Source organism: Triticum aestivum, chromosome 2B, assembly GCF_018294505.1.
Source record: "Triticum aestivum cultivar Chinese Spring chromosome 2B, IWGSC CS RefSeq v2.1, whole genome shotgun sequence".
Taxonomy (NCBI): Eukaryota; Viridiplantae; Streptophyta; class Magnoliopsida; order Poales; family Poaceae; genus Triticum; species Triticum aestivum.
In genome coordinates, this window is record NC_057798.1 from 381167706 (window position 1) to 381176726 (window position 9021).

Sequence of the window (9021 nt, forward strand, 5' to 3'; positions counted from 1 at the left end):
ATAAGCAGAACGCCAAGTGTGTACATGCAGTCCATAATAGTAATTAAAGAAAAATCATTAATATTCATATTTCTGAAAACTTATAGCACGCACAACAATCTAAACAAATGGGAATGCAGTTCAAGAGAATAGAATCAGGAAGTTCAGAATGTGTGTACAAGAACTGTAGTACATACATAAATGAAGCACAAGAGGGACTGCAGTCACTTTCATGCAATGCACAATCACAGACTTAATACGTGTACTGCAGTGCGCAATGTTGGTACAAGCAGTGCAAATGATATAATTTGTACTGCCACGAAGACATGTAGTGCCAAACGAAAAAAATGCTTGTAATAAGGAAAGATAAAAAAATTGATCCCAGAAGAACGCACTGCAGTACGCTGCTCGGCCTCGTGCTAACGCACGCAGTGCCGCTTGGTTGACAAGCGCAGTGCGGTTATTCTATTTTCCATCCAAACAACGCACGCAACCCCAGAGCCACACCCCTAAGATAGACAGGGGGCGACGGGGTGTGACGGACTCGCCTCCGCATGCGGCGCCACGGCATGCTGTGTCGCTGCTTGCTCTGGCTCGTTCCAGGCTCGACCAAGCAGGGGGGAGGGGGTCTGTTTTCCATCCAAACAACACAAGCAACCCCAGAGCCACACCCCTAAGTTAGACAGGGGGGCGACGGGGTGTGACGGACTCACCTCCGCATGCGACGCCTACTTCGGCTCATTCCAGGCTTGGCCTCGCAGGGGGTGGGGAGGGGGGTCACGACCCCCCTCCCCCCTGCTCAGCCTCGCGCTAACGCATGTAGTGCGCTTGGTTGACAGGCACAGTGCAGTTATTCTGTTTTCATCCAAACAACGCATGCAACCCTAGAGCCACACCCCTAAGATAGACAGGGCGATAGGGTGTGACGGACTCGCCACCGCACGCGGCGCCTCGGCATGCCGCATCGCCGCCTGCTCCGGCTCGTTCCAGGCTTGGCCTCGTACGGGTGGCGAGAGGGGTCACGACCCCCTCCCCCCTGCTCGGCCTCGCGCTAACGCATGCAGTGCGCTAGGTTGACAAGCGTAGTGCAGTTATTCTATTTTCCATCCAAACAACACACGTAACCCGAGAGCCACGCCCCTAAGATAGACAGGGGGCAATGGGGTGTGACGGACTCGCCTCCGCATGCGGCACCGCGGCACGCCGCGTCGCCTCCTACTCCGGCTCGTTCCAGGCTCGGCCTCGCAGGAGGTGGGGAGGGGGGGTCATGACCCCCTCCCCCCTGCTCGGCCTCGCGCTAACGCATACAGTGTGCTTGGTTGACAGGCGCAGTGCGGTTATTCTATTTTCCCTCCAAACAACGCATGCAACCCTAGAGCCACACCCCTAAGATAGACAGGGGCGACGGGTTGTGACGGACTCGCCTCCGCATGCGGCGTCGCGGCACGCCGCATCGCCGCCTGCTCCGGATTGTTCCAGGTTCAACCTCTCACGGGGTGGGGAGGGGGGGTCACAGTCTCCCCCCTGCTCAGCCTCGCCCTAACGCACGCAGTGGGCTAGGTTGACAGGCGCAGTGTAGTTACTCTATTTTCCATCCAAACACTGCACGCAACCCCAAAGTCTACCTTTCAAACAAGTGTCACAAAAAAATGTGGGCCCCCCAACCCCCCTCGCTCCCATGCCAAGGACAGTAGCAACTACACGCAAAAACAGATGCAGTACGCAGCTCTGGCAAAATGCAGTGCATTTGCTTAGACGAAGCAGTGCGGTATCATAAGCAATACAGTTTCGGGAACACATACATGAATAAAAAAGCAATGCAGTTCGGTATTAGAAGCAATGTAGTTCGCACAGAAACCACACATACAAAACAAAGAAAACAGGGTTCGCATATATATATATATATATATATATATATATATATATATATATATATATATATATATATATAGGGTGGGTCTATTCTAATAACACCCCTTAAGACCTTATTATGCACCTCAAAACCTTATTCTGCTAACACACTCCCACCCGCGCTCGGTCAAACCCCACCCCGAGGCAACTCCCTCACCACCCCTGCCCACTCCTCCACCTACCCACCTTCTTCTCCCCTGCAGCGCACATCCCCACTCCCCACGCCCTCGCCTCACCTTCCTCCCACAGCCACCTCCTACCTCTCCCCCCGCGCCGGCCCGCCCAGCCCTGCCGGCATCCTCCCGCGCAGCCCCCCCACCCCACGGCCACATGCCGCCCCGCCTCCTCTTCCTCGCGATCGAGGCTGCCCCGCCTCCTCTTCCTCGCGACCGAGGCTGCCCCGCCTCCTCTTCCTCCCGGCCGGCGCCGCTGTGCCTCCTCTTCCTCCCGGCCTGCACCGCCGCGCCTCCACTTCACCACTCCGCCCACTGTCTTCCCCCCATCGTGCGCCCCCGCATCTCCCATCAACGCCTCCCTCCATCACCGACCCCCTCCCTCCCACCTACCCTCCACCTTTCCATGCCGGTGCTGGTCAAGCGCCCGTCCAACTCCCTCCGTTGACGGATCCCCCATAGCCCCTTCCTTCCTTTGCGCGCGCCGCTCCGGGTCGCGGCCACCGCGTTCCACCATCAACAGCACGGGAGCAGCGCGGCCCCTCCCTCCTCACGGATCCATGCCCTCCCACGCGAGGTGGCCGGATGGCAGGGCCGATGAGGTCCCGCGTGTCAGAGACGGGAAGGAGCGGCTCCCGCGGCCTCCTCTACCAACCATCATGGGCGGATCCGTCGATCCTGCGACCTCCTCTGTCGTCAGACTCGCCGGTCCACGGCCCCCTCCTCCCCTCTATTTCCTCTCCTGGACGGGAGCACCGGGCATCACCACCCCCTGCCGGATCCACGAGATTTGGCCGGAACCACCGCCATCGGCCACCGAAACTGGATCTGTGACGGCCGGAGTCCTGCTCATTCCCTTGTTCTCGTCTTGTCTGTGTCCAGGCGCGGCTATCAGCGTCGGCCGCTACGGGCGCCGCGTGCAGCTCAACCCACGGGGGCAAGAAGTAAGTAACACGGGACAGTGCAGTAGTGGGTGGAATCCTAGTACTGGCCGGTGGGGATCCTCAGGTGACCACCGCCCCTGTTCCCCATTTTCCTTTCATCCACCTCTCCAAATCTTCTCTGTTGCAGGAGATACGCCGGCGAAGGCTCGCCTGCATCATGTCGCGCGCGAGTGCCGCATCCTGTGCCACCATGTGTGCAGTTCGCCGGGGTGGTGCGCGCGGTGCATTGGGCATGTCGTTTGTGTCGCTTGTGCAGTTCTGATAAGTCGATGTGGATGATTAAAACAAGTGTTGCCCTGGTCGTGTGCCCAGGGCACCTCATCGCGGTATCAGTTTTAAAATTCACAGTTATTCCCTCTATAAAAAGTTTGTAGTAGTAAAAAAGCCAGTGCAATCCATTGCTCTCGACCCCGTAGTTCGTATTAACCAATTTCAGTTTTGTCGTTTTTAGCGGGAGGACATAAAACAGGAATAAGAAATGTAAAAAGATAAACTACTCGGTGTAGTTCTCTGCCTAGTGCAATTCAGTTGGCTGTTGTGTCGTAGATTTTGATTCAGTTCTCTGCATGTTATCGTGCAGACCAAAAAATATATTTGTGTGCAGTTCGTTTGCGGGTGCACGTGCAGCCTAGAAAATTCACCGACTACGATGGTGTGTGTGCTTATCTTCTTTCCCAATAGCAGCTTGCTTTCCCCCATAGCTGCGGTTCACGAGTGATGGGCTTTCAATTTCAAAGTTTGGCTAGCGACAGTGTTGGTTTTTTGTATGTATGTATGTGTGTGTGTTTGGCATTCATAAAAAAGTGAGAAGAAGAAATGAAAAATAATAGTGCAGTTAACTACTCTCAACCATGCAAACTTCATAAAATGCGTTTAAAAAATGCATTACCCTAGCCTGGTAATTCAGTGCGAAAGTATTTATAAAAAAGTAGTTTGAAAATGACAAAAAAGTCGTGCATCTCACTTTGATTTGTGTTGTGGTTCACTTTACCTTTGATGTGCACTGCACTCATCCCACAAAGGTGTTTCATGTTTCATATAAAAGTTAGAAAAATAACGAAAGAACCCATGAAGATCACCTGACTGTATGATGCAGTGCGGTTTTCAGTCTGAAGCATTGCGGTTTCCTGTTTGATGTAGTTTCTTCGCCGATTTTGGTGTCACGAAAAATAGAGTGTTGCAAAGATGTTTTCGTGTGTCATAGAATTCAGTCGATTACATCAACACTTGCAGTGCGTTCGGTCTTCGAATGTCGTTCACTTTTGAAAGTGATGTTGTTCACTTGTGTATGAGAAAAAAACGTCCGACAAAACAAATTATGCAGCTCGCTTGCCCATCTGATGAAGTGCGGTTTTCATTCTGAAGCAGTGCGGTTGGCCATATGATGTTGTTCATCCCGTAAGAGCAAAAAAATTGTTACGAAAGCAAAAAAAAAGTAATGCGGTTCACTTCTTGATAGTGTTGTGGCTCATTTACACCCGATGTGAAGTGCACTATACTTTATCGTTCTTGAAAAAATTACGTTTGAATAAAAAAACCAAGCTGTTCTCTTACCCATGTGATGCAGTGCGGTTTTTCGTCTGTTGCAGTGCGGTTTTCAGTTGGATGAAGTACCCACATCGATTTGGGTGTCGCGAAAAACAGAGTGTCCGCATTTCGGTAAATTTGAAATTCCTCTTAAATCGTAAAGAATTAGAGAGAGTGTTCTACATGAAAAAATTGCGTATCATCGATATCTTTCCAACGGTGTATCGTATGAATCATTCCGACCAGCGTTTTGCAAATTTTTTGCCAAAAACGGCCGCTGCCACTCGTCGTTCGCCGCACAATTTTCAAAATTATCTTAAAACCGTAAGGAATTTCAAAAATATTTCAACATATGAAAGTTGCGCCTCGTTCTTATCTTTCCAACGGCGTATCACACGCCTCGTTTTGACAAACAGTTCAAAAATTGGAGTGAAAACAGTACCGAAAATTTGAATTTTTTTGAAAAACAGAATTCCGCAATTTAGTAAATTTGAAACTGCTCTTAAACTGTAAGGAATTAAAGAAACATTTATATATGAAAAAGATGTGTCTCGATGATATCTATCCAACGGCGTATCGTTTGATTCATTCGGATGAGCGGTTTATAAGAAATCACAAAAAAAATGCTCGCTGCCACTCGTCATGGGCCGCACCATTTTCAAAACTGCTCTTAAAATGTGTGGAATCTCGAAAAGTGTGCAACATGTCGAAGTTGCGCATCATCCATAGCTTTTCAACGGTATATTACACGCCTCATTCCGATAAACGGTTAAAAAATTAGAGCGAAAACAGTACTAAAAGAATAACGCTTGCAGTTTTTTCCGACGAGAAGTTCACTCGTGCCAGTACTGCAGCACACTTGTTTTGAAGAATGACGTGCACTTGCGTTCAGCGTGCAGTGCGGAAGTGGTGTGCAGAATAGTTATTCTGCTAATATTAGCAGAATAGACCGTCTATATATATATATATATGGAAAATGCATCCTACTACCGGGTGTAGTTACATCCATTTCTCATATACTACTATGTGGTAGTATATATACTATTTTATCATTTTTAGTATGTTCATATACTATATCTAAGATACTCCAAAGCGAGTTATGTGAAAAAATTGCATGTGAGCCCATGTTTTTATCATATTTGTGAAAATACGTACATATTTGTATGTAAAAAGAAGTATGCTAAAAATATACTACATACTACCTAAATATTCTTACATACTACATACTACGCATACATACACTGCGGTATGGTAGATACTACCTAAAACATACAAAATAAAAATGGGTGTAACTACATCCGGTAGTAGGAAAAATTTATCCTATATATATATATAGAGAGTAACACTATTTTGAGATAGAATAGTTATTCTGATCATGCGGCGCCGTATATAGGAGCGATCCGGTCGTTCCCGAACTCTTGAACCCACAGAAAAAAAAGAAGAAATCACACCCATGACCGCCCATTGTCGACCCGCCTCGATCCCCAATTCTGGCGCCAATCTCCCGCTCCAACGGAGCCACCGAGCTACCACCGGCAAGCTTCTTCGGCCACCGCGGCCATCCGCCAGCTTCCCCGGCCGCCGCGGCCACCCGACAGCTTCTCCGGCCGCGGCCATCCGCCACCACCGACAGCACAGCCGTCAGGACGCCGTTGTGGCCCATCTCCAGCCTACTCCCTGCCCACGGCTTCTTCCCACGCCATCGCCTCCAACAGCCGACGCGGCCGCCGTGACGCCCGCATCCCCACCCTCGCACGCTACATCATCCACATCCGCCTGAAATCGCTGTCAGACCCCACACGTCGCCCCTGCCCATGTACTGCATCGATACACCAATGGTGGCCTCGGATCTGAGCGCTAGCCGCTGGATCCGCGGATGTTCACGCGTGGGAGGTGTTGCTGCTCCGGCGAGCTCCTTCGTGCACGGATCCGTGCACCCCTGAGCATTGCCATCCGGCTACCATCACCGTCAAGCCATTGCGCCTCCACCATGCCTCGCTACGGCGGCGCTAGGATCCCACCGTCGTGCCACCGGATCCTCCGCCTTCAAGCCCCTGTACCTCCAGTGAGCGATGTGCACGTACGGCCCTGATCCAGTGCATGCAGCTTCGATCTAGGATGTCCCAGCCACCGCCGTATGATGCTGCTCCGGCCGCTTCTTCGGCAGTCCGAGTGCCCCACCCATGTCCGTCCGAGTTCCTTTGTCCGTGCTCCTTTGTGTCAAAGCTTCTGCCAGTAGAAGTGCAGAAATCTGAAGATCATTTGGTGTGTCTTCAGCAAACGTTCCGTCGAGCCACTGGTACATGTTCGCATCCTCCCTCATCTCGCTTTTCTACTATTCCTCATGCTCTAGCCATTGGCACATGTGCGTCTTCAGCCAAGCGTTGGTTCCTTCCTCCTGGCCAATATGTATTGTTTTTAAGTGATTTGATATCTGAAGGTCAACCTTATCTGCAGCTGCAAAGAAATTGGTGTTTTGGTCCGTTGATTTCAGTTTAACAGGAGCTTCAGTAATGGAAAACTTGAGTTTTCTTAGAAGTTTATCTCCAAAATGCATGACAGCCGACGGTCCATTTAATCAGAGATGAAATACTTTTAGAAGCATACAAATAAGGCCCTCTCCCCAGGTGGTTTTTGCCAGGCGATGTACTCATGTCTAGTGCCGTCAGTGTTCACTCAGGGGCGTATTCCATTTCTTCAGTTCTGTATATATAGTCGTAGAACTATGTAACTTGGTCTAAGTACGTAGGTACAGAAGGAGAGGAGGGCCTTCTACTCAGACCGGCCGGCCACTTCTTCAGACTGATGTTCACATCTACTCCAGCTAGCACCACTCCTGAAGTGCCCCAATCATTGCTGTGCCAAAGAATAGCCGATTGTTCGCCCATATTTTGTTTCTCTTCTGTATACACTGCATGTGATCTCTGCATGTTTCTATGATTATAAAGTGTTGTCGTTTGTTGCTGCTGAATGGTGAGGTGAGCAAGGGGAGAAGATTAGCTGCCATTGCTATTATTTCTTCTTTTTATCTCCGGAGTTACGTGAATCAAGTTACAGGAAATAGAAGAAAAAAACTTTAGAAAGAAAATGATGCTTATTGAGCTACTAAGGATGTGTAGCATTTGGGGCACGTGGGTGTTGTTTGTATATGTACCTGTCAACATGTTCTTGACAGAAGTTCTTGTGCGTATATTTGAGCAATTCAAATGATAGAAAAACATCTTCATTATATGAATGCGACAGGTGGTGCATTGGCCAGATGATTGTTGTTTTCTATAGAAAATTTGGACAAATAAATGGCATATGTTTGCAACCCAGTTTTGTTCTCGAATGCATGCAAGATGTACAAACAAGCACAAAAGTGTGAGCTGTGTAATTTTGTTGCCTTTAATGTTAGCTAAAATGAGAACAAAAAAATCCCAATCAATTTCTTTTTAAAGTTCACATGAAAATCATGTGGGAAGTTCAAATGTAAGCACACATTCACACATAGTAAAAACTATTGCAATTAAAGAACGATAAAAATGTGTAGTGAAGCATAAATGTTTCAATTTCCGGGGAGTTCATGAAAAAAATATCAAGATGTCAATCACACTAAAAAATACCATTTACGTGGAAATCATGTGAGGTGTTTGAATATAAAAAGCACACATTCACATATAGTAAAACTAGTTTATAAAAATCATTCTTTCATGTTTCTAAAAAAATAAGAGCATGAAGTTCAAATTTAAAAAAGGTTCATAAAAATGGGTTTTTCCATGTTTCTGAAAATGATGGAGAAGTTCGATGATTATACAAAACTCAGATTTTCCTTGTTATTAAAGAATGGTAACAAGAAGTTTAAAAATAAAATAAAAAGAATTTCAACTTTTAAAAATAGAGCGCTTCAAAATTTTATAAAAGGATTAAGAAAATAAACCAGGAAGTCCATATTAAAAAGACGGAGAAGTTCAATAATTATAGAAAACTCAGATTTTCCTCGTTATTAAAGAATGGAAACAAGAAGTTCAAAAATAAAATAACAAGAAGTTCAACTAATAAAAATAGAGTGCTTCAAAATTTCATAAAAAAGATTAAGAAAATAAAACTAGGAAGTCCATATTAAAAAGATGAAGAAGTTCGATGATTATAGAAAACTCAGATTTTCCTCGTTATTAAAGAATGGAAACAAGAAGTTCAAAAATAAAAAACAAGAAGTTCAACTTTTAAAAATATAATGCTTCAAAATTTCATAAAAAAGGATTAAGAAATAAAACCAGGAAGTCCATATTAAAAACATGGAGAAGTTGATGATTATCGAAAACTCAGATTTTCCTCGTTATTAAAGAATGGAAACAAGAAGTTCAAAAATAAAATAACTCGAAGTTCAACTACTAAAAATAGAGCGCTTCAAAATTCATAAAAAAAGATTAAGAAAATCAAATTAAAAATTCATAAAAAAAACTTAAATATTTTCACGTAACCGAGAGAAGATCAGGTTGATAAGT

General features: G+C 46.7%; 1 long non-coding RNA gene across 1 annotated transcript; it reads left to right on the forward strand.

The window, feature by feature from the left end:
- Window positions 1-5921: 5921 nt before the first annotated feature.
- LOC123045026 (uncharacterized) lies at window positions 5922-7760 on the forward strand. The gene is made up of 2 exons (XR_006420955.1): window positions 5922-6833; window positions 6992-7760. It is a non-coding gene; the product is annotated as an uncharacterized lncRNA (long non-coding RNA).
- The last annotated feature ends 1261 nt before the right edge of the window (window positions 7761-9021 follow it).